The sequence below is a fragment of the Macaca nemestrina genome, chromosome 8 (genome assembly GCF_043159975.1).
Source record: "Macaca nemestrina isolate mMacNem1 chromosome 8, mMacNem.hap1, whole genome shotgun sequence".
NCBI lineage: Eukaryota > Metazoa > Chordata > Mammalia > Primates > Cercopithecidae > Macaca > Macaca nemestrina.
This window is the reverse complement of record NC_092132.1, coordinates 69507184-69533213: the sequence shown is the minus strand read 5'-3', so window position 1 is coordinate 69533213 and position 26030 is coordinate 69507184. Positions and strand designations below refer to the sequence as shown.

The 26030-nt window shown below is 35.1% G+C and overlaps 1 non-coding gene across 1 annotated transcript; it reads right to left on the bottom strand.

The window, feature by feature from the left end:
• Positions 1 to 3716: 3716 nt before the first annotated feature.
• Positions 3717 to 3816, bottom strand: LOC112427036 (small nucleolar RNA U13). The gene has a single exon (XR_003018458.1). It is a non-coding gene; the product is annotated as a small nucleolar RNA U13 (small nucleolar RNA).
• Between the last annotated feature and the right edge of the window lie 22214 nt (positions 3817 to 26030).

The following is a 26030-nucleotide window of genomic DNA, read 5'->3' as shown; positions in this document are numbered from 1 at the left end:
TTCGGAAATGTATTCTAATTGATATTTTCAAGTATGTAAATCTATATTATTCTCCCATAAAGACAATATACATTTATATTGTCATATAAACTTTCCAGTTTATTATTTTTGAGAATGGGGAAATATACCATTTTCTATTTTTCTCTCATTTTTAAAACAGCTTGGCAGCACTTGTAGTTTTTAACTTTCTAAAGTCAGATCCACAAATTATTTATAAATTATATTTTTGCTTTTTTCTGCATATATTTACTTCAACATTATTTTTAATTTTTCCCTTTTCTATTATTGTCTGTTCATTTAATATTTTACTTTCAAACCACTTAAACTGTTAGTTTATTTATTTTCATATATCATTATTCTTTAATTATTTCAAAATGAAATAAAAATGGAAAATACATTTTTAAAATAAATAAAACTACTTTAATTTTTATCTAAAAAGTTTAATGCTTTATTGTTAAAGTAAGTTATTTAGGCTATTTATTTATGAGTAAAACTGTGCCTTTTGTCTCAAAGTTTTCACATACATTTTTTCTTGCCGCTGTAATTTTACTTTCCTTTTTTGCATCAATAAATCTTCAGATGTGGAAAAGTGTTTTAGAGGGTGTCTATACCATGTGTTAGGCGGTGTTGGAGAAAAGGGGTTATTTCCAAGTGTTCTATAAGCATTGTTTAAACTTTAACACATATTTTTAACAACATGGTTAGAGAATGAAACGTTTTAGTTTCCCTGTCTTATACTTAGCAATGTTTTATTTTTAGCATTGTGAAATATCAATTTTTTAAAAAATATTAATGAACACTTAGAAAGAAGAGGGTATCATATCATATTTGGGGAGTTCAAAAGCAAATGTGACTTCACCCAACTTTAATTTATTGTTCAAATTTTCTATACTCTTTGTAATTTGATGTAACACAGGTATATGAGATATAACAATGTTTCTCATGTTTCTGTGTTTTTCTGCTATTCTTCTATATTTAAAGGGATGGGCTGCCTTCCTTTGAAACAGATTTATGACTTTTAAACTGAAAAATATTCTAGAGAAATAAAATTTATGGCCATATAATGTAGAAACAAGAGCAAGGTATATTTTCTCTTTCTCAAGTTTCTACTTTTATGTCAAGTTTTCTATATCTTTACCTCAAAGCTATAATGTCCTCATAATTTTTATCACTTTCTTAAAACATTTCTTTCAGGGAGTTTATTGGTTTGTTTTTTATATGTTACTTTATTTTCTGTACTGTATGTTCTGCTTATACTATATGTTCTGCTTCTGTATCAAATAACCCCAAAACCGAGTGGATTAAAATATCAACTATCATCACATTGGTTCATGAATCTGCAGTTTGGACAGGTCCAGGTGGGGGTAGCTTGTCTTTTTAATCATGGCTCTTTATGGGGTGCTTCAGTGGCCTGGGGCCTGGGATAGCTGGACGGCTAAGAAATGTTTTCTTTTTGTGAAGTCTCTGGACTGCTCCAAGCAATTTTTCTACATGGTCTATTCAGAATGGTAGTGTCAGGGCAGTAGCATATACATGGCAAGTGTCATAGGAGTCAGGAAATGGAAGGTGCCAATCTCTAAGAATCTGGACTCAGAAACAGACACAGCATCATTTCCACCATATTGGGTTGTTCAGGCTATCACATAGCCTGTCTAGATTCAAGAGAAGAGAAAATAAATTCCACTTATGGATAGAGGGAGTAAAAAAGCATCTATTTTAGATGCATCATCACTATTAATAATTTAGAAAGCCAATTTTTCGTGTCTAAATAGTTCTTCCCTAACTTGGATTATTCTCTTGCTTGATGACTTCTCTAAGAATTTTTATCAGATTGTTGCTTCCAACACTGTTGGCTGCAGAATGCTTTCACAGCATTGTCGTATCTTTGAATTACAAAAGGCTCCATGTCTAAGAACATGTTGAATGTGAGATTCTTGTTGCAACAGAAGTGGGAATTAGAGGCTGAAGCCAAGGAAAAGAATCCACATATGTTACATAAGTAATAAAAAGACATTTGGAGCTAAACTCCTTTCTCGGGACCTAAGAATTGGTTGAATAAGCTGTGCTATCCCCAACCATAACCCAACACAACACAGATTTTTGTCTATAAACATAAAGGCCCGAGGATAAAAATAAAAGGTTAAAATTAGGAGTTCTTGGTAGGAGGAAAATAGGAGAGGAAGGGGACTTCCTACCATTACATGCCAAGCAAAATGGGGTCCCACGTGAATAACTCATGGAAAACAGGATGCTTCAAGGACAGACTGTCATATTTTTCAACAACTGGATGTTTGGTGATTGTTTAATCTCTGCATTTACTCTAGTAATAACTTTTGAATAGTGTTATTAGTCCATCTTTGCACTGCTATAAAGAAATACCTGAGACTGGGTAATTACAGAGAAAAGAGTTTCAAGTGGCCCACAGTTCTGCAGGCTGTATAGGAAGTATAGTGGCTTCTCTTTCTGGGAAGGCCTCAGAAAACTTAACAATCATGGCAGAAGGCGAAGGAGAAGCAAACACGTTTTACATGGCTACAGCAGGAGCGAGAGAGAGAGGTGGGAGGTGCACACTAAACACTTTTAAACAACCAGATGTCACAATAACTCACTAATTCACTATCATGAGAACAGCACTGAGGGGATGGTGCTAATCCATTCATGAACACCACCCTCATGATACAATCACTTCCTACCAGGCTCCACAACCAACACTGGGAATACAATTCAACATGAGATTTGGTAGGGACACAGAACCAAACCGTATCAAATAGAGAAGAGTGCTGTAAGGAGAAAAAATTTGTTTTATGTTGGTGCATCATCAAATTCATACAGTTTAATAAACTGCATATATTTGCCAATATTGACTTGAAATTAATAAAATACTTGAGTTGGCTTTTGTTGATAATAAGTATGGCTCTCCAATCAAAATTTTCACAAAGAAATTTTTATGATTGGGTGACCTCAGATGAAAGGGAGACTCCTAGTAGGGTACCAGTTGATGATTCAGTCACCCAGGAACATTGTGGGAAGAAATTAATTTTGATGATTCAGTCACCCAGGAACATTGTGGGAAGAAATTAATTTTGGTAATGACTGTTTTTAAAATGTTCTTGTTTCTTGATGGTGATAGAGATCCAAATGATGTTTAATGAAGGCTATGTAGTTTTCCTTTCTGAATTAATGGGTAGCATTTGAAGGAGTCTACTTAGGGTTTTACTTCTAATACTGACTAAAAATACCATGTACTTGAAAGAAAGTTGAGGAAGTGGGATCATGTTAAATGTTGCTAATTAGTGTTGTAGTGATTTATCTTTTTTTATTTGATTTGATTCAAAATGGTGTCTTTGACATTGTATCTAGCAGAAATTCCACCAGTTTTCTAGTATATGGGTGATACTTTTTTTTAGCTATCTTTTCTGGCACGAGCATTTTCCTTTCACATTTTAATAGTTTGTAGATAATTGTAATGGGAATTTTGGAAGCAGGATTAAGGACTTTATCATAAGCCCAGGAATCTAATCTTCTGCTTTTGATTTATATTTGCGCCATATCCATTTGTATTTTGGGAACAATAAATGAAAAATTAAAAATACTTGAAATCATAGTGTTTTGCTAGCCAGAATGACACATTATGTCTTAGCTGGACCTGAGAAAAATGTATTTCTAAGCTACTTATTGTTTATGGTATAAGTTTCTTCTGTATACATTTTTTTCCGTGTTAGGTAATGTGCTGATGTTATAACAAGATTTGAGGAAGGTACATTTCACACAGGAGTGTGAAAACCCAATCATCATGCTTATGAACTGCAAAAGGATTCCACATGCATTTTCAACTAACTATAGATGATTGATAGATGGATAGATAGAGATAAAATTGCAGTTATTTTATTTATGTGGCGTAGGTTTAAGAAAAAATGGAAAACACCATATGAACAAAAGGATGAAATTATCTGAAATTATAACTAAAGTAAAAATGAAACAAAGATTTTTGAGAACATGGGATAAATTTTCTGAGGTATAGCTAAGTTCACATACTTTAGAATATAGAGGGTACCCCTATAGTAACTTCTTTTTAACTATGTAAGATTTTAGAATCCTAGTAATCATTTCTCTCAGCTATCTTCCATTCCTTATCATCCCCCTGCCTCTTCCCTCAATAGCTTTAAGGGAGAAAGATAGTGGTAAAGGATGAGATATAGTATTGGGGAAGATTGAAACTCAAAGCTCTGTTCAGACAGAAAAGAAACCGGAAGAAAAATGATGCTGTCTTCTGAGTCCTGGTTTTGGTTGCTTCCAATCATTTTTCCTTTCTCTAATATGTCTCACTTTTGTACTTAAAAAAAATATATTAATTGAATCACATTACGCCTCAACATTATTTTGTCCCTTTTGATCATCTTTAAATAATTATACAATTGTATGTGATATTTACCCAGTCAATAAATTGAATAGAGGTTCTAAAACATTTATCCAATTTTTTCTCATTGAAATGTATTGCATTCTAACTTAGAAAATGATTATTCAAGTGATACTTTTTAAGAAGAGGATTATTTCAAAATACAATATTTATTTAGGGTCTACCTTTATGAGGATTTTGTTTCCTTGTTATTTAATGAATTGGTTAAAATACTTCAAGAATTATCTTTTCGTATAATACCACTGTTTTAAATTTCAGCTTCTAGAGATGAAATTTATAAAAGTTTAATATTACCAAAGTAAAGTAATCTTTGCAATGACTTTTTTTTTTTTTTTTTTTTTTTTGGTGACATTTAACAAAGTCTAGACTACAAGCCACAATTTATCTGATTTGTAAATGGCTATGACAACAGTGGTTACTTACTTCCTTTAGGCACTATTTCTGTTTTTGCTTGCTCCAAAAGGAGGTATTTTCTTTAGCTCTTCTCTGTACAATGCCACAGATCTATTGGCTAGGGAGAACCATGTGTTAAGTATTTTTTGAATTTTACAAATGAGTTTTTGTCATTGACTATGGGGATAAACAACTACTTCTTTCTCTTCTTGCCATCTTCTCTTCCTGCTCCTCCTTCTTTCTCCTCTTTCCTCCTCCTCTTCCTCTTCCTTCTTCTTCTTTTGTTTTTGTTGTTATTAGTTTGTTTCTTACTGTGAGGATCAATGAACTCTGGGGATTAGCTTACTGAATTGAATAGTTCTACTGCAGCATTTAGAGCAAGCTGTGGCAGGGCCTGTAAGAACAGTCAATTATTGATTTGATAACCAGTTAAAGAATACATTTCCTAGCATCCCATTTAAATAGATGTATGCATATGACTAGATTTTGTCCAATAAAAAATAAGCAGTATTTATGTGAACCAATTTCACAGTCTTGCCCTAAACTGGAAGATGTGTGCCTCCCTGCCTATCATTGTCTTTCCTGTTGATAGGAATGTAGATAGAATAGTGGGAAATGGAATATTTCCAGGAAATAGTTCAGGAGAGCAGAGAAATAAACCAAAATAATTCTGGTTTTAAAAAGCCAGAATATTCAAATGTTGGCTCTTATCATCTCAAGCAGTGTAATATTGGGAAATCTCTGAAGTTCTCGGAACTTCAGTTTTCTAATTTTAAAAACATGGATAATATTATTTTGAGAATCAAATGAGGTTATTTTTGTTGTAAGAATTATTGTATTTTAAGAATAAAATGAGATATGTGCAAGGTACCTAGGACAGTATACAACTACAAAACATGTTATTTCTCTTCCTTATTCTTTTCTATTTAACTCTAAGTTTATATTCTATATAACTATTTTTTCTAAAAAGTTTATTTTTAGATGTGTGAAGCATATTAATTAATTACAAAAGTGTGATCTCTTCTATCTAATGTGCTGTTGATTCTATCCAGTGTATTTTCTTATCATCTCCCACTACGTAGTTTTCATGACAAGAAGACTGATTGATATATATCATATATCCCTAGTTAATATTTTGAACATGTGTAATTCAACTATAATAACTTTGTTAATATCTTCTGCTAATTCTAACATCTACGTGAGTTGAACTTAATTCTATATTTTTCTCTTCATTATAGGGCATATATTCTTGCTTCTTGAGAACTTAATAATTTTTATTAAATGCCAAACATGGTAAATTTACCTATGTGAGTTCTGGGCATTTTTGTGAATCTGTAAATATTCTTGAGTTGTGTTCATTGGATGTGGTTAGGTAACTTAGAAGTGATTTCTTTCACGTCTTGTTTTCCAGATGTGTTAGGTTGGACTGGAACAGTGCCTATTCCAGGAATAACTATTCCCCACCATTAGGCAAGACTCTTCTATGTATGCCACTCAGTGCTCCTTAAGTCATAAAGTTTTCCAGTCTGATTGATGAAAACAGGACTATTTCTGGCCCTGGGTGAGTTCTATGTCCCGTTAACTTGCAATCCTTTCAGCTGTTTTTTTACCTGGGCATGAGGTAGCCCCTTCACATGCTTGTGTTGAGCAGTACTCCATTGAATACTAGAAAGGAGCACCCTGAGATATCCAAAATTCTCTCTCGGTGAGGTGCTCTCATCTCCAGTACTTCTATGAATACTCGATGCTTTGATCTGTCTCAGCTCCAGCTCCTCAATTCATGGACCATCGGACGCAACCTGTGTTCCCCCTCTTTCTGTCACAGCAAGGAGACCCTCAGGGTAAGGTAGAGCACTCATAGCACCACTTGATTTGTCTTCTGTCTTTTGAAGATCACTGTTCTTTGTTGTTTGATGTTCAGCATCCTGAAAACTGTTGCTTCATATATATTATCTCCTTTTTTATTATTTTAGGTGGGAGGGGAAATGAGTTAACGGTTACTTTATCTTGACAAGAAATAAATATAGGAGAAGAAAATTTAGTAAGCTAAAATATTTAAAGAACTTTCTATGCTATTCTGTATTGGAGATCATTCTAATTAGTCTTTAAAAGTCTCTTGATTAAATATTATTCATTCCTCCATGTTACACATCAAGAGGCTGAGAATTTTTTTGAGGTTAAGTTACACAGACCAGGAGCTCAGACTGTCCGAGCAAAAGTGTATTTGCTTAACCTCACATTATTCTACTAAAGAAATACACATGATCTTAGACCCACATATAGTTTAAACAAAGAAGCAGGACACATAAAGTAACAGTTAAAATGTATTAAAAAAAAAAAAAAAAAGAACTATGATGGAGGACCGTAAAAAAACTTAGTTAGGAGAACACAGAAAAAGAAGCTAACAAGACTTTTAGTTTATTATTGAATAAATAATGAACTATTTAAAGAATAAGTTATTTGTAAATGCATGGAAATGATATTTTGTATAATAAATGTTTTTATACAATCTGAAAGGTAGTTTTCCAGTTACCTGTTGCTGCATAAGAAACTAACCTTAAATTTATTGGCTTAAAAAAAATCAGTCATCTTATTATGCTCACAGTTTGGGCATTAGAGATTTAGATAGGATTGGGCTGGGAGAGTATTCTATTTCATGAGGCATCAACGTGGATGAATCAGTGGTATTCAGCTCTTAACTAGGACTAGCCTGAGGGTCAAAAAGGGCTCCCCTCATATACCTTGTGTTTTGGCAAAGACTATGGGAAGGCTGAGCTCATTTGGTTTTTTTTTTTCTTCTCCATGTGGTTTCAGGGTCTCTCCACACGGCCATTTACAAGCAGGAATGCATGGGCGTTTCAAGTACGAGCATTTAAAGTAGCAAAGCAGATATTCCTAAGAAAAGACACTTCACATTCATTCAATTCCTTAGCCAAACAATGGTTGGAAGAAAGTATCCGTGATCTCTTTTATATACATTGGTGTCCCAGGAATAAATAAAGGTGGCAAAAGGTAAATTATCAGAATCATCTATGGTTGCAAATACAGATCCCCAAAATAATAAGACCCCTTATAAATACATAAGACTACACTTTTCTAACTAAAAAAAAAATGTTTTCTATGAACACTATTCTAACTAGGTGCTAAGGAAAGCACTAACAATTCACATTTCTGATTCATAATCCAACCACTAAAATATAACAAATTAGAAGTTATTAGTTTTACAGTACAGTGTCTTTTAAGGATAAATGTGATAAACTCTCAAGTCTTTAAATCTTTTAAGATGTTACAAAGCATAACACCATCACTTTATGTAAATAATACATATAATTAAAAATAGTCCTTATAAGTAATAAAAAGTTACTTCAAAACTTTTAAAATCATATCCAAATGAAACCTTCAAAGTGGAGGGCTAAATTCTGTGAAAAAGAAACATAAAAAGAGGATGCTAAATTTTTTATTATTGTTTACAACTAGGAACAGTATGTAAAGATGTTCATGTAATCACAGTTTTATTACCTATTTTGATCCTTATCCATTTCAATATGTTTCTTTCTTTACTTGATTTTTAACATGTAATTATAGATGCATTTATAGATTTGTTCCCATTGGAATAAATATTATACTCTCTTTTCTATAATAGTTCTTTGCTCATGTTAATAAAGTATTGTATTAATAGATTAGTAAATTGTATCTGAGAATGAAGTTAAAAAGGAAGAGTAAAGTGCACACACATGCACATACACAAACAAACACGCACAGCCCTTCCCCACAATTGTGAGTGGAAGATTGTAGGAAAAAAAGAAGTAACAAATATAGTTCCCCTGAGATCTATACTAGGGCCAATCTCATTTAGTTTCTGTATAGATGACCTTGAAACAGGAGTAAACTCTCAACCATACCTTGGTTTGAAAACAGTAGACAGACCAAAGTATGGGATAAAGCTACAGGGAAATCTTAATAGAATATAGCCGTGACCGAGAATGTTACAAATGAAATTTAATGTAGTACAGTCTTGTTTTCACATTACTTGGGAAAATGCCAGAATCATGGTAGATGGAAAGCAGAATAGCTTATAAAATGTAAAGCTGGAAATAAAGGTATTTTTTAAGTATTTATGATTTTTAATTTATAAATGTATTTTTAAAGGTATTTATAATTTTCCAAAATGCTGCAAATCCTGTGAATGTGTGTATTTTGAAAGTTTGCATATAGATTCTAAGAAAATGAAGTAAACATATAGGTGCTAATGATTAAAATATATAACCCTGTAGATGAATTAAAACCTTGGAGTCATAATAATCATGTGTGAATATTTCCGAGTATAGGGAGTTTGTTTCTGTTTCTCTCATTTTTATCTATAACACAGTAAAACTCATAGTATACAGAGATAATAAAAAGTGAGAAAGTATATGAGATGTTAAAATCTTACTTGTAAGTGAAATAAGATGTTGAACTACATAATCTAAAGATCATTGAATGAGCAATTATTTTTCTCCTTTTAGCCAGTACCTTTTAAAATTCTGCTGCCTTTGTTCCTTTAATAGTCATGATAGCTCACTTTTGATACTGAAGAAAACACTAATCTTTGTAGACCAATCCTTGGTAGGGAACTGTTCAAATGGTAGATGACATTAAATTTCTTGCTCTTAAATTTTTATTGCTATTGTTAAGTTTTGTAAGCTTATATAAAAGTAACTCACATTCACTCTACCTTCCAAACTTGAACTCATTAGTCAATAAATACCTCTTTCCTTCATGTATACTTAAAATATTTTTGTTAATATGTGAGAAAGTAACCATATTAACAAATCAGCCTTTATCCATTTAAGGATAAAATCAGAGAAGAGGTAGAAGTGGGGTGAGAAGAGGTCAGAATACCTAGGATTATTTTCTTTACCTCAGGCTCCAAATCAGGCTAAGAAATTAAATGGATGAGAGATAGATACCATCATAGGGATGCTGGAAAAGTCTAGATATAGTTGTTTTCCTTTTGAAAACACACAGAGATACATTTTCCCCTAAGGAACTGAGTCTTAGAACTTCAGAACAAGGTCAAGTCCCTAAGCTTTGAGAATGACTTCTTGTACCAATACATGAAGAGCTTGGGTGACTAATTCATGTTGCAACTGCACAGCTTTACAAGTACATGTATGAAAGTTGAGTAAACACAGTCATCTTAATTCTTTTCATGACTGTCTTTAGCTTATGAGCTTGGGCTCTGGAGTCAAAAGCCCTGAGAGTCGAGGTTTGACCCTGGTCCCAATGTATGACCTTGAGGAAATTATTTAACATCCCTCTTCACTGGTTTCCTTATCTTTACCACTAGCTCATAGAGTTGTTGTGATGGTTACCAAGCATAATTCATGTAAGAAAGGTATCACAGTGGCTGGAATATAGTAAGTATTCATTACATGTTAGACATTGATAATGTCCTTGTTGATATGATAATTATGCCTTTCCATCCTTTATATGTTTATAAAACATCGGAAATGGCAGGACCTGCTAAAGATGATAAAGATGACGATGATTATGATGATGATGATGACAGAGATGAAAAGGAGTATTTTTTCACAAGTGATTTTGCTCTAAGGATATGGCTAATTATTACAACTTTTGTAGGAACTTTGTATTGTGCCATTTATAGAGAAACTTAGGTGATGATGATGATAATGATGATGATATTAATGTAACGGCTTCCCTAAAATACAGTATGTCTTCTTTTAATCTAAGTATGCTTATGTTTTAGAATCATGAACAGCTCTTTCAAACATAAAAATCAGGGAATCAACAACTACTCACCAACTGTTTAATATTTGCTAAACATGGTGGAAAACCAAAAGGATCTTGCAATATTTTGAAGAAAATAAGCTCCCTGTGGCTAAGAAATTTATCAAACTCACCATTCACTCAGCTCAGGGCCTGTGCTTAGCAAAGCAGTACTTATGTGTTTCAGATTAAATTGATAGTATATAAAAAATAATAATTACAAACAGTACAGCTGGAGAATTAGCTGTACCATAAATTATCACTTAAATTACTATATTCCCTCCAGAAAAGATGAGGATTTTAAAAGGTACCCAGATATTTAAAGCATAATCTCTTAGATAGTTCACAGTCCTGTAACTGACCAACACAGACACCTATTCCTAATGTATTTTAACTTTATACGTGCCATGGATCCTTCCCCTAGGAAAACTACTAAACTGAAAATTCCATATTGTGAAGCAAAACAGCAGAGAAAAAATAATTTTTATGTTAAAAAGATGTGTTGTGATCAAATAAATTTGAGGAACACTAGGATAAACAAAATTACATGCATTTCACTTCTGCAAGACTTTTCAAGTTATCAAATATAATAATGTGAATTGTCAGCTTTTAAAAATGTATTCTAATGTGCTATCCTTAACCTGAAGCATCTCAGTAGACAGATGGCATAAGAACTTCAGTTCTATGTGGAAAACACTTAACTAGGCAAAGTATGTGTGTACCACAAATTCAAATATACCAGAATAGTTCTCAGTTCATACGGTTCTGCCTTGCAGGGGCATTTTGGAAATTTTAGAGGGTATTTTTAATACCCTCAATGTTTAACATATTTTAATGTATACTAGTTTATTTTATATCATGAATTGTTTTCTTTTTTCTTTATGCTTAAATTAAAGCATTACATTGCTTATTTTTAAATGTTATTTTTAAAATATGTTAAATTATCTATGAATTTTATTTCATTACACATGTCAAAAAATATTTATTATAGCAAAAGGACATTAAATCTTAAAGTTTTAACCACTACTCTGAAATTACTATTTCAACTTAAAAAAGTAACATTTATTTTAGATTATTACTACTAATAATAGTTTTCTCCTGTGTCATTAAAAGCTCCGTGGACTAGAAGAAGGAAGAGATAAAGTGAAGACAGAGAATATGCTGTGGCTTTCTGGAATACCATTAAGGTATTTTTTTTTTTTTTCCTTGTTGGATTGAAGTACATTAAATTTACCTAAATCATCCAGGGGCAACTCCCCCTGAGCAAATGATCACCACTGGGCAGGAGAATTCCAAGGTATACTTTTATTTAAGCCTAGATTCTCACTGGAAGCTCAGAACCTATCATTTAGAAAGCTTTCGTCTCCTAGCAAACAATCTTCCTATTTACTTAGCAATTTTGAGCTGTGAATGTTTCAATTATGTCCCTGGCCATTGTTTTTAAATTAGAGAACTGTCAGCCTAAGCAAGGAAAAGTATACTTTTACTTAATTGATAAAAAGGTTAGTTTAATCCTTACTCTGAACTGTAACTTTATGGACCTTAAGCCAGTGACAGAGTTCTCACAGCAGCCATTAAAATATGTTGTTTTTCAGAATTTTTATTTTACTTCATGATGTCAGCCCTCTTTATATGTATTTCTAATTCAGGCTGGGGCATCTGGATCTCACAGTGACCTGAAAGATGTTTTTGATGATTTTGAATTGGTTCTCAAAATTTAAATGCCTAAAGATTTCCTATTAATATATGAATATATAACTTCTCTTAAAAAGTCAGGCTATCTGGCAGCAGTGGTTACACATTTTCATATGGGAATAATCAGGTGGAACTAAAGAGTAGCTAGCCCTTTCAAGAAGATATATTTTATCCATTCACCATAGTCACTGCTATTCCCTCATGTCTGCTTTACTTACTGTCTGTGTTACACAATTTTTCTCTTGCTCCTGAAGAGAAAAATAAAGAGATTGCATATTTCATGAAATATAACCCTATGTATTTACTATTCAAGGAGTATCTCTGCCTAAAGAAAATTATTGAGATCCTGTGTTAGAGCAAAACTTGTTTATATCACCTGCCTGACTTGAAAGTTATCTGAGTTATAACAGTTGACCTAGGGGACTAGATTCAGCAATCAAGATGCAATGAATCCCCCTCCTTCTTCTGCCACCTTTGTAAAATTCTGTGGGTCCTTTGTATCTTTGGCTAAGCACTAATTTCAGGTTTGCTTAAGGTTGACTGCCTACTTACCACCTAATAATTTAAGATTTGCTTTTGCCAAGAAAAAAAGTTGGCCTTCGAAGTATGTTAATAAGGGAAGTGTAAAATTGAAGCCATTCTTCAGTAAGATTGTTTTGTAAACAGAAAATCAGCTTGAAAGAGAATGCCTTTAAGAATTTGCACAAATGCAGATGAAGGCAAGTGTAAAAATAATTGTAATAATTCAACAATAATTACAGTGCCATTTAATGCAAAGGATGTTATACTAAGTGACAAAATTATCTCCTTGACCAAACTCTACAAAGACTTCTCGAAGCCCTTTCTCAATTTGGGCCCTTCAGTGGGCATATCCTCAAGAGCCCAGTTTTAGCAGTAATTCAATCAAGTCAATTTAATCATCATTTCCCACCCAATATCCGATCACCCTCAATATCTTGTCAAATTCCTATTTCCAAAATCCGATCACCCTCAATATCTTGTCAAATTCCTATTTCCAAAATCCGATCACCCTCAATATCTTGTCAAATTCCTATCTCCAACTACCCCCAGGTGATATCTTGAAGGAAATTTAAAACGATACTCTAGATAACACACAAATGATAAAAAAGCAGAACAGCCTTATTATTGATATGGAGAAACTTTTAGTGGTCTGGATAGAAGATCATAACAGCCACAATATGCTCCTAAGCCAAAGCTTTGCCTAGAGCAAGGCCCTAGCTCTCTTCAATTCTATGAAGGCTGAGAAAGGTGAGGAAGCTGCAGAAGAAAAGTTTGAAGCTTGCAGAGGCTAGTTTATTAGGTTTACAAAAAGAAGCCATCTTCATAACACAAAAGTGCTAGGTGAAGCAGCATGTGCTCATGTAGAAGCTGTAGCAAGTAACTATCCAGATTTAGCTAAGATTATTGATGATGATGATGGCCATACTAAAAAATAAATTTTCACTGTAGATAAACACCTTTCTATTGGAAGAAAACTTTCATATGTAGAGAGAAGTCAATTCCAGGCTTCAAAACTTAAAAAACAGGCTAACTCTCTTGTTAGGGGTTCATGCACTGGTAGCTTTAAGTTGAAGCAGTGCTCACTTACCATTCCAAAAATCATAAGGCCTTTAGGAATTATGCTAAATCTACTCAAACTGTCCTCTAGAAATGGAACAAAAAAGCCTAGATGACAGCATGTCTGTTTACAGCATGGTTTACTGAATATTTTAAATCCACTGTTGAAACCTACTACCCAGAAAAAAAAAAAAAAAAAAAAAAAATTTCCTTTCAAAATATTTAATGCTGATTGACAATGCACCTGGTCACCCAAGAGCTGTGATGAAAATGAACACAGAAATTAATGTTGTTTCCATGCCTGCTAACACAACCTCCATTTTGCAGCCCATGAATTGAGGAGTAATTTTGACTTTCAAATCTTATTATTTAAGAAATACATTTTACAAGGATATAGCTGACACAGACAGTGATTCTTATGATGAATCTGGTCAAAGTAAATTGAAAACCTCTGGAATGATTTACCATTTTAGATACCATTTAAATACATTTGTGATTCATGGGAAGAGATCGAAATATCAACATTAACAGGAGTTTGGAAGAAATTGATTCCAAGCTTCATGTATGACTTCGAGGGATTCAAGACTTCAGTGGAGGTAATAACTTCAGATGTGGTAAAAACAGCAAGAGAACTAGGACAAGAAGTGGAGCCTGAGGATATGACTGGATTGCTGCAATCTCAATCAAACTTGAATGGATGAGGAGTGGCTTCTGATCAATGAACAAGAAAAGTGATTTCTTTGAGATGGAATCTATTGCTAGTGAGGATGTTGTGAATATTGTTGAAATGACAACAAAGTCATTTGGAATATGTAATATTCCATAAACTCGGTTGATAAAGTAGTGGCAGCATTTGAAATAATTAACTTTAATATTGAAAGAAGTTCTACTGTGGATAAAATGCTTTCAAGTAGTATTGCACAACTTATTTTAAGAAATTGCCACAGTCACCGCAAGCTTTGGCAATGACCATCCTGATCAGTTAGCAGACATCAACATCAAGGTAGGAATGTCCACCAGCAAAAAAATTACAACTCACTGAAGGCTTAGATGATCATTAGCATTTTTTGGCAAGCAATATTTTTTAAATTAAATTATGTACATTGTTTTTTAGAGATACTGCTATTGAACACTTAATAGACTACAGAATAGTGTAAATAATTTTTATATGCATTGGAAAACCAAAAAAATTCATATGACTTGTTTTATTACATTTGCTTTATTGTGGTGGTTTGGAACTAAATATGCAGTATCTTTAAGCTATGCCTGTGTATGATATTTTCTACCTCCCGATGGTATTACCAAGTTAATTTGTAGAATCTCATAAAGGATTCTAGTCTTATCGGCTTGGAGATAAATAAATGCTAATATAATTCAACGTTTCCAGAAATACAGAAACTAGCCCAAGTGCTTTTCAAGTACACATGTCTTGGGTAAATCTTGGTAAATAAGATTAGTTTAATATTATTGGTTTAATATAAGCAGCTCTATCTTCTGAGTTATCAGCATTAAGTATAATATGAGCATATGTTTTTATTCTACTTGGATTGTCTCGTGCAATAAGGTAATATTATTTCCACTTAATGTTTAAGACTATAAAAATTATAAATTCAACCTAAGAACAAGTATAGAAGTAAAGAGGCAATAAAAATGAGTGACTTGATATCTATTACCTCGTGTGTGTTTCAAGCACAACAGTAAACTTTTTTTTTTTTTTTTTGAGACGGTGCAGTGGCACGATCTCCGCTCACTGCAAGTTCTGCCGCCTCCCGGGTTAACGCCATTCTCCTGCCTCAGCCTCTCCAGTAGCTGGGACTACAGGCGCCCGCCACCACGCCCGGCTAATTTTTTTGTATTTTCAGTAGAGACGGGATTTCACCGTTTTCGCCAGGATGGTCTCGATCTCCTGACCTCGTGATCCGCCCGCCTCGGCCTCCCAAAGCGCTGGGATTACAGGAGTGAGCCACCGCTCCCGGCCAACAGTAAACTTTTATAAGACATGTATTTAACTTTTTTTAGGTTTTTGATTTGTGGTGAAGTCTAACATTCATGTGTTGAAAAATAGCCAGCAGTTGAATTGCGATGACGGCTGGCTTTGTTTAATGTTGCACTATGTCTGCCTATTAACAGTTTCAATATTGTTTTAATATCTTGAAATTGTTGAGTTATGCTAAGCTAAATTAAGTAATAGACACTTATTAAATATCTAGATTATTTCTAACAAAGATCAACTACTTAAACATTAATAGCTAGGCATAAGTTTAAGTTGAAGTGCTTGTAATCTGATACTGAATACTGGTATGCAACAGACAATTCACAAGGTTTACTTCCTAGTTTTCTGTGTAAAAATTTTACCAAGCATTAAAAATTATAATTGACGTTTGTAAGTGAAACCACCTAAAATAGTAAAGAAAGTTCTATGAAAACGATACAAGGAAAGTAAGTTGTGTCATTGATAAGAAAAGGTAATGAATATGAAGGATCTGGTTTCTTAAAGGAAAACGAGAGCAATTTTGTCCTAAAGTAAGATACTGGCTATTCCAGAAGGAGAAAGAGGAAAATACAGGACAAATACAAAATAAGCATAGAAAATTATAGATGATTTGTGGAAAATAAACTTCATGGTGATCAAAGATGGTAAAAATGAATGGATTTACTTACAGAAATTAAAAAAAAAAAAAAATAAGCCTAAAGAGTACTATTACAAAAATTGAATTTAGTTTCTTGTATTATATTAGTCTCTTCTTAATGAGAGATTGTGAAGGATTTTTGTTTACTTTTTTAGTAATCTGCCTAGGAAATTAAAATTTTATGTTCTATGAGAATAATTTCCCTAGCTTTATATTAACCTTTATTATGTCCTTAACTATTTAAGAGAATCAAGACGCCTGAATTTTAAAAGAGCAAATTTTTTTTCTTCTATATTGTTTTTATAATTTTGCCTTTCCAAAATAAAATCCTAAATTTAAAGTTTTTTTTTTTTTTTTTTTTTTTTTTTTTTTTTTTTTTTTTGGAGACGGAGTCTCACTCTGTCTCCCAGGCTGGAGTGCAATGGTACAATCTAGGCTCACTGCAACCTTCACCTCTTGGGTTCAACCGATTCTCCTGCCTCAGCCTCCTGAATAGTTGGAATTACAGGTGCCCGCCACCATGCCCAGCTAATTTTTGTATTTTTAGTAGAAACGGGGTTTCACCATGTTGGCCAGGCTGGTCTCGAACTTCTGACATCATGATCACCCCACCTTGGCTTCCCAAAGTGCTGGGATTACAAGTGTGAGCAACCGTGCCCGGCAAATTAAATCTTCTTGTTCTTGAACTGACCTTAAGATTTTGCAAAAGGCCCCTGGAAAATCTTAAAGCATTTATTCTTTTACCTTATAAAGAGAAATGTTAAAAATAATTTGGTTTATTTGATACTTGAGTGACACGGAAAACATTGCCAAATAAGAAAAGATACTTAACGCCTCCTAGGTTACTATATGGATTGATAAAATGCAGTTATTTCAGAAATGGTATGAAATTCCTAGGAATTTGTTCCTAGTTTCTTGTTTTATTCTAAAATTATTCTCTGAAAGTATTGGCTATCAGCTACTGAACAGAATGCTTCATGATCACGCTGCGTAAATAATTTTGAGACTGTACTGTTACAGTAGGTATCTAGCCAGATATGAGTGGGACAGGAGAGGGCTCCCCCGCACACCCACTAGGAATGTCAGGCAACCATCAGGTGATGGTTCAGCAGTTATCACACTGCCTCTCTAAAAATGAAAATTGGCAGCAAGTTCCAGGGAGAGGCAATTTCCTGATGGTCCACAGCTGTCACACTAAAGTGATAATTGATCATAGGTACCAGGGAGAGGCAATTTCCCAAACAGATAAAAACTGGGAAATTGGTAATCAACTTCCAATAAAATCTCAGGAATTGTGCAAGTGAGCTCAAGCATGTGCATTAAGAGACAAAATGGTGGAGTATGATCTTCTGGGGCCATTCCACCACGAAAGGGATGAAAGCCTCAGGCGGGCATGTGTACAACTTCCTAAACACACTGCACATGCTCTCCTCCTAAGCGCAAGGAGGGCATCATGCATGCAAGCGGCCCATCCTAAGGGAGCAATCATGGGAAAAGGGACTCAAGACCCCAGAATTATGCCAGGATGTAAAACCCCAAGTCAAAACGTCGAACGCCACACTTGTCCTTCAATTAGCCTGCTTTGGTTTCTTCCAAGTATACTTTCCTTTCTTTCCTGATCTAAAGCTTTTTAATGAACTTCCACTCCCGTTCTGAAAGTTGCCTTGTCTCTTTTTCTGCCTCATACCCCTCAGTTAAATTCTTTCTTCTGAGGAGACAAGAATTGAGGTTGCTGCAAACCCTCCAGTAATTTAGTAATTAGAATATTTATCACACCCCAAACAATGCTACTGGATTGAGTAAGAGTTTCCAGAACTCAAGGGTAGAAGCTGACAGCTTCATTAAACATCTAGTCTAAAATTAAGTAGAATACGAATTAATTACATGCGATTCAGTGGACTGACTGGTAAAGGATGATTACAGATTTTCTTTAGAATTTTGCTGGATTTTTTATGTTCTATTTTTCAGATACAAGAACTCTCTTTCCCTTTTAAGTTATCTATACTTGGGGCAATTTAGTAGATTATACTTTTGTTAACAGAAATAAAACACTTATATTTGTCCCCTGCCCTGATACCTCCAGAATTTAGAAACTATTATTGATTATTCTTATTTTCATGGCAACATAATTATTTGCTTAAGTTAAATAAGAATCTTTTTTCTTTACAACAGAACACAATTGTAAACATTGGTTTGCAATTACCAAGGCTTTGACTGGAATGTCATATTTGAGCATGATGCATAGAATTACATATGACCAGATGGTTTTAAGGAACCAAAGTTAACTTTATGGAGCCAATGCTTACAAAACTGTGTTGGAAAAACTGACCTATCACCTGACTTAAAGGGTTTCCAGGCTTATAGGTGAGCAAGGAATGTCACTTCCTGGCAAGCTTAGTCTGATACTGTGAAATATATTGACTCCTAAAATCATTGGAATCTCCAAATTGCTGTCTTTTTTGTATGCTAAGTGATGACTGATAACTTCAGGGTGGGGCTAGACAATAGAAAGACAAAGGCATGATTAACTAATTGAGACAATCAGCCTCACCCCTCAACCTTCAGGGAGGGAAGAGGAGCTAAAGGCTAGGTTGATCACTAGTGGCCAATGATTTAATCAGTCATGCTTTTATAATGAAGCTTTCATAAACATCCAAAAACATAGGGTTCAAAGACCTTCCAAATAGCTGAACACATGGAGATTCCTGGAGAATGGTACACTCAGGGAGGGCACGGAAGTTCAACAGCCTTTCCCATACCTCACCCTATGCATCTCTTTAATTGTATCTTTTGTAATATCCTTTATAATAAACCAGTAAATGTGTTTCCCTGAGTTCTCTGAGCCACTCCAGCAATTGAACCCAAAGTGGGGGTTATGGGAACCCCAACTTAAAGCTGATTGGTCAGAAGTTCCAGAGGCCAAAACTCCTGACTGGTGTCTGAGGGGAGAGCAGTTTTGGGGACTGAGCTCCCAACCTGTGGGATCTGACACTGTCTCTAGGTAGATAGTGTTGGAACTGGATTGGAGGAAATCCAGTTGGTATCTGCTGCAGAATGGATTGCTCACTTGGTCATGGTGAGAGACAGGACTAGCTGGATTTCCTAGGCTGACTAAGAATCCCTAAGCCTAGCTGGGAAGGTGACCGTGCATCCACCTTTAAACACGGGGCTTGCAACTTAGCCCACACCCGACCAATCAGAGAGCTCACTAAATTGCTAATTAGGCAAAAACAGGAGGTAAAGAAATAGTCAATCATCTATTACCTGAGAGCACAGCGGGGAGGGACAAGGATCAGGATATAAACCCAGACATTGGAACCGGCATTGACAACCCCCTTTGGGTCCCCTCCCCTTATAGGGGAGCTCTGTTTTCACTCTATTTCTATTAAATCTTGCAACTGCACTCTTCTGGTCCGTGGCTTGTTATGGCTTGAGCTGAGCTTTCGCTTATCATCCACCACTGCTGTTTGTCGCCATTGCAGACCCGCGGCTGACTTCCATCCCTCTGGATACAGCAGGGCGTCCGCTGTGCTCCTGATCCAGCCAGGCACCCATTGCCACTCCTGATTGGGCTAAAGACTTGCCATTGTTCCTGTACAGCTAAGTGCCTGGGTTTCTCCTAATCTAGCTGAGCAGTAGTCACTGGGTTCCACGGTTCTCTTCTTTGACCCACGACTTCTAATAGAGCTCTCACCGGATGGCGCAAGATTCCATTCCTTGGAATCTGTGAGGCCAAGAACCCAGGTCAGAGGACACGAGGCTTGCCACCATCTTGGAAGTGGCCCACCTGCCATTTTGGAAGTGCTCTGCCAGATCTTGGGAGCTCTGGAGCAAGGACCCCTGGTAACAATGGTGTTCTTGGTCCCAGAAGTCTTCTGTGTTCATGATTGTTGCGGTGTAAGAGCAGAAGAAAAATTATTTGGGATTTTCCTAAGACCCATGAAACAGGATATTTTGAGAACCTCAAGAAGAGAGAAATTCCCTCAGATCTATATAGATCCTTGTAGGATTTTCCAGAGAAACAGAAACAATAGTGTGTGTAGATACATATGTATATATGTAATGGAAATTGACTCACATGATAATGGAGGCTGAGAAGCCCCATCGTCTGCTGTCTGCAAGCAGAAGATCCAGGAAAGCTATTGATGTAATTCAATTTGAGTCAGCCTGCCTGAAAGTCAGCGGGTGATAGAAATTCTAGTCTGAGTCTGAATGCCCAAGAGTCAGGAGCTAACACACTTGTGAGTGTTTGAACAAGCTACTTAATCTTCGTGGACATTAGTCATATATAAAATGAATATTGTAAGATGTTCTCTACAAGAATGGTGAGAGTTAAAATTAGAATCTATTTAAAATTAATTAAGAAGACTTTACATAAGTTGTATTGTTTAATTATACATTTTTCTTTAGAACAATGCTGGTTCTTTAATGTTTTATTTTCCAAATATATTCTATAGAAAAAGATGCTATGTAAGTTTTAAATTTATAAGTAAAAGGGAAATGAGAAATAAAATTGCCAAAAATATTTCAGAATCTAGAGAGCACCATATTCTTCTCATAACAATCTTGATCTTTGGCTAGATGGTTGCTATCCTAGACATAAATGTTGGTCAAAATGCATCTGAAAACTAAGGCCAAAGACTCAATGATAGGAAGATAGATTATAATGAAGCCTATTGAAATGTATGAAAAATGGAAAGAACATAGTTGTGAACACTAGAGGTAGGAATTGAAATCACTGGGAAAAGGTTCAAAGCAACATGTAAATCATATTTTGTTGGTTTCGATAGATGAGTTTTCAGATCATAATACTCTTGTAATATACTAGAGTATGGGAGTAATAGTTCACTCAAATTGGGCCCATTTTATCTTTTATCCCTGACCACAGTGATCATTCTAGGAGTAAGCAAGTAACAAAGAATGGATACGAAGTTCCTTTTCTGAAGTTTTTCATACTGGGGCGGTTGGGGAAGATGATTTCTAAATGTATTTTAGTCCTCTTTGGTCATAGAGCCTATAGGATCTAAAGTTCTAAACTGCTGTCAGCCATTCATTTGCTGCTTTCCTATTCTACTTAGATTAGAATCGAGAATATAAACTGATACTCAGAAAGGAGTAGATGTAAGAAATAGACAGAGCCAAGAAGCATTTAATTCCTTTAGTGTTAGCACCCTTACAGCCAATTCTACCATTTTTCTGGCGATTTGGTTCTCTGATGCAATAAATTCCCATTTCTATTGAAGATAACGTGAGTAGCTTGCATATGTATTGGTTACCAAGGAACTCTGAAAATTATCATGAAAGATAATGTCAGGAGATGTTTTTAGGGAATAACAAAATCATATTTTAAAATCTCAAAGAGAGGAAGGCACTTAGAAATGAAAATTTGAGGGTTAGCTTAGAGAAGTTTCTTCTTTATTACTATGTCAGAGCAAAGACAGGTTTTAGTGTTAGTTACTGTATGTAGAAAACTGAAGAAAATAAGCAAAGATAATTGTGCGTTCTGGTTGTTACCAGTAGGAGAAAATTTACTTTGCAGAAATGAGATTTTTTTAATTTCAAGAATTTAGAAATTTAAACTGCATAAATTTAATACTTAATACAAAACGCCATCTATCACCATGATTTTAAAAGAAAAAAAAAACCCTTAAGTTATGCACATACTTAAGATTGAAAAATATCTTCTGAGTACACACAATGGATATTTTTTCATGCTTATCATAATTTTATTTCCATTCATTTGAATGCAATTTACCATCATCATAACATTCTAAGGGAGAGCCTATAGAGATTGCCTTGTAATGTCAAATTGCTATATGAAAACAATTTTGATAAGCCCATGGACACCACATTATAATGACAAATTATAATGACAAAATGGTTTCATGTTTCCATGGAGACTAAATTACAATGTCAAATTGATGGCAAAATGAGGTCAGTACAAATCTACACAGACCAGATTGTGATGTTAAAACAATGCAAAGCAATATCACCACCAGTCTGGGTAGGCTATGCTATGATGTCAAGATGATGGGAAAGTAATATCTAGGATGATGTCAAAACAGTCACAGAAAAGATGTCAGTGGAAATATCGGCAGCATCCTTCATGATGACAGAACAAGAGACCACTATTATGAATGCAAATTTCACCAAGATAAAGCTAGTAAACCTAAGAAAATGGAAGTTTAAACATCTAACTATTCTAATTCTAAATATTATTTCATTTTAAGTTCTTAGGAGATAAGTTCTTAGTCACGGAAGTTAGGGTGAAAAAAACTAAGCCATGTTACTCAGTGGTGGAAGTTATTTGTTGAAGAATCTGTGTAGATGTAAATTACTTTCCTCATTTACAATAGAACTGTGAAAGGACCCACAGGGAGACAGTCTGATTAATTCAGTACTCTCTAGAACGCTTCACAGGCAGACTTTTCTGTTGAAATGTCTTTGGGGCATGCTTTCCCCGCCCCTTGGGTTGGTTGTCACACCTTTTAATTCTTTTTTCATAAAGATGTTAAAATATTTACAGTTACATTTTTGTATTTTATAAATTATAAACCAAGTAGTTTAACACTTCCTTAAACCTGCCATTGTCAAGAATAGTATGAGGCACAATCTTATGTTCACTAATATAGATTATTCCCATTTGTTCTTAAATAATAAATTATATTGACGCAATTTATTTTGAATAAGTGTGATAAATATTTTAACCTAATACTAATGCCAATCAGTTGAGACATTAAATGCAAATGAAATAGAATACATTTATTATGGTTTCTCAACCCAAATCTTTTTGTTGTTGTTGTTCTTGATAATTCTGACTTCTGGCAGAAACAAAAGAAACAACATGCTAGTGAGTCATAAAAACATTTTGGTTACTTAAAAATAATCCTTTCATCAAATGAGGAAAAGAGAATTTTACTTTGGTATCCTCTTTTAGTTTATGACATTTGTTTGAGCATGAACCATTGCAAGTTTGTGGATTTAGACTCTCAGTTCTTTAGGTTTTAGATTCTCTTTCCTTTATTTTGTTTTCTATTCCTTTTTAAGGAAAATATGGTGTTGACTGAAGAATGACGAGCTTCATAAATTTGGAAAGGAGATCTTTACTTCTCATAAAGGGTTGCAGCCTTCTGGGTGGACATTCTGACAGGCTAGGAAGTGTAGCTTCCAGTCAGAAGCCGGAAACAGGCACTTGGAGGGTGAAAAGAATAAGGGAAATGTATGCTGAAGTGGGTGGCCGGATGTACATATTCAATTTAGGTATAAGAGGAGCCATGAATATTTTGAAAGGAGAAATGTGTGCCTGCAAATTGAGCTTTATGTCCCTCCATGGCATCCATGTTTAAAAAAAGTCAGTGTTAGCATAATCCAAGGCTACACAGTGGAGGGTTTTCATGTCCTCTGTGCACCCTTCATAGACTGGCCAGACCACTCTGTGATCAGCAGTCTCTTATCAAGAAGGAATGTTGGTTGACTGTTTTGTTAAAAATGCAAAAGGGCAAGCAGTGTCAGAGTTGGTTGACATTAAGTGTGAAGTGAGTCTTTCCAAAGGACTTGTTTCTGTTTAAACCTTAGGAAAGAAAACCTAATGATGATTAGTGAGGGAGGGATTGAAGTTGTATCCAACCTTCCACCCTATCATGGCCAGGAACTCAGTCTTCAAGGTTTTTTGGGATGTCTTTGGCCAAGAGAGGATCCATTCAGTCAGTTCGGGGACTTAGGATTTCATGTTTATTTCTCTGTTAATAAAGTGGTATAAGGGGAACAGGCACGGTGGCTCAAACCTGCAATCCCAGTACTTTGGGAGACTGAGTCTGGCCGATTGCTTGAGCTCAGGAGACTAGCCTGGGAAACAGTGAGATCTCGTCTCTACTAAAAATTAAAAAAAAAAAAAAAAATTATTCAACATTGGTGGCACATGCCTGTAGTCATAGCTACTCAGGAGGCTGAAGCAAGAGGGTTGCTTGAGCCTAGGAGATGGAGGCTGCAGTGAACTATGATCATGCCACTGCATTCCAGCCCGGGCAACAGAATGAGACCCTGTCTCCAAAAAAAAAGAAAAGAAAATGTATAAGGTATAAGGGAAGAGTTCCTTGACAATCCTTGTTCAAATACCTAATGTGGTTTAAAACCCACTCAAAGTGGAACACACAGAACTTCAAGAAATAGCACATAATTTTCAATCTTGAGGATATGCAGAGTCAAGGACAAAATATGCCTACATTAGTATATTTATCCAACTGAAGCCAGTTCAAACTAAACACATAAAGAGGAAACATAAGTAGAAGGAGGAAGAGTCTAGCCATGGTGATTGACACCTGTAATCCCAGCATTTTGGGAGGCCAAGGTGGGCAGATTGCTTGAGCTCAGGAGTTCCAGAACAGCCTGGACAACATGGCAAAACCCCAATCTCTACAAAAAATACAAAAAGTTAACCCAATGTGGTGGTACATGCCTGTGATCCCAGCTACACAGAAGGCTTAGGTGGCAGTATTGCTTGAGCCTAGGAGGTTGAGGCTGCAGTGAGCCATGATCGTGCCACTGTACTCCAGCAGCCTGGGTGACAGGGTGAGACGGTGTCTCAAAAAAAAAAAAAAAAAAAAAAAAAAGAAGAAGAAGAAGGTGAGAGAAACAGAGGAGGAGAAGGTAAAGGAAAGAAAGAAACCAGTGGCCTTCCTGATACAGAGTCTAGACCTTCAGTGGAATCCCAGCTCTTCCATTGGGTAAAGTTGCAAAGTTCTTTACCTCCCTGAATCTCAGTGCTTCTCAATCTAAGACAAAGCATTTCATTATAAAAATAGCATATTTCACATAGAAGTGTTGAGAGAGAAGAGTAAATATTGATGGCCAAGCTCAAATCCTTACAGATACGTAATTTAGGCTACAATTGCTGATAAGAAAACTTTTGCAAATGATAACTTGAATCAGTATGTCTCCGCTAGGCAAGAGCTCACAAATGACTCTGCTGGCTTTCTATCTCTCTAGATTGAAAAATATGGCTCTCAGTTCCTGTTCAGCAGGCAACTTTAAAGAGCTACATGCAAGGATAACATGCCAATCTCCTTTTACTGGAAACTGTAGGGGAGAATCTATTTGTCTCTTATAGTTCCTATGGGCTGTTGGCAATCCTTGACTCTATTAGCATCCCTCCTATCTGCCTCCATGGTCCCATCCCCTCTTCCTCTTCTGTCTGTGTTCTTCTCTTCTGTCTCCTATGAGCTGGATTTAGTGACCACCCAGATGATCCAAGATAATCTCTACAGCTCAAGACCCCTAACTTAATTACATTTGCAAAAAAATTATTTTTCCAAATATGGTATCATTCACCAGTTCTAGGGATCATGATGTAGGCATATCTTTGTGGGGGAGGAGAATCATTAAATGTACTTCTAATGCCCAATATAGTTAAGGCTTCCAGGCTCCTTTCAACTTTTAATCGTATCTCTCAGCTTTCTTAGAGGTATCTGACAAGTATTCATATATTAGCCCACAATGTCTTATCATTTTCCTGATTTTGATCACTTCTGGCCACATTTAGTGAAGTCTTG